Here is a 1,009-nt window from a genome sequence, read left to right on the forward strand (position 1 = left end):
CCCCTGGAACTAGAATCTCATGCAGCTGTGAGCTGCCTGAGTGGGTAATGAGAAGAAAGCAGGAGACAAACCATCTCTGCAACCCTGCAAGTGTGCTCTTATAAAACATGCGGCCCATCCTGTGTGCTCTTATAAAACATGCGGCCCATCCTGTGTGCATGTGAAGCTCCACTGCGACTAGATCAGAGCTCACACATCTAAAAAATACAGAAATCTGTGGCTTTTATGATCAGTGGCATCATTCCCAGTTTGTCATTACCAAGAATATTCATTCTGATAACTTAAGGTAAAATTACTTAGGTTGGTTCACCCCAGAATCACTCCCTTTTCTTCTGGCAAATAACATGCATTCAGTAAAATAACTCTTCAAAATTGTATATTTGATGTTTCTTTGTTCAATTAGCAATTTCTTCTTGTCCATATGGGCTCATGGTTTAGTATTTTATTCAATAGGGTTGAACCTGTTANAGATATAATACACTGAATGCCNGAATGTCCCCAGACATGTGTAGTGGGAGTATGCAACTTGGCTTCTAAGTCCATTTTTCGGGCAGATATTGTTGAGGTGAAGTATTGCTACACTGCTCAGACTGGTCTCAAGTTCATGGCTCTCTGCCATCAAACTTTAACTCTCTTACTTATTTTAACTTAGTTCTGTTTCTATCACACCCTTTCTGTGAATCTAAGAATCCAAACCAACCCATCTGTTCTCTCTTTTCTTCAACTCCTTCTGTACAGTTATGTTTCATAAAAGTACTCACCCATGTCTGTCACACGCACCTACACCTTCAAGTCTCTATCACCGAGACTAGCAACTCAGTCTACCTTNCTCAAGTACCTTCAGTGTCTCTTGTGCTCCCCACAGAGCTACTGCTGACCTCTGTCTCTCNCTCTCTCCCTCTAGNTTCTCATCAGATTAGCACACAGCCTTGACTATCTGATCCACTGTAGTGTCCTTCCAGCTGAGCCTACTGTTCATTACAGGATTAGGTAGTGTCCATATCCTGTC

General features: G+C 42.0%; 1 protein-coding gene across 1 annotated transcript in view; it reads right to left on the minus strand.

Moving 5' to 3' along the window:
• Me1 (malic enzyme 1) overlaps positions 1-1,009 on the minus strand; it is a 128,331-nt gene that overhangs the window by 88,259 nt on the left and 39,063 nt on the right. The gene's annotated exons all lie outside the window — the stretch shown is intronic.

Source organism: Mus caroli, chromosome 9 (assembly GCF_900094665.2).
Source record: "Mus caroli chromosome 9, CAROLI_EIJ_v1.1, whole genome shotgun sequence".
In the NCBI taxonomy this organism is placed as follows: Eukaryota; Metazoa; Chordata; class Mammalia; order Rodentia; family Muridae; genus Mus; species Mus caroli.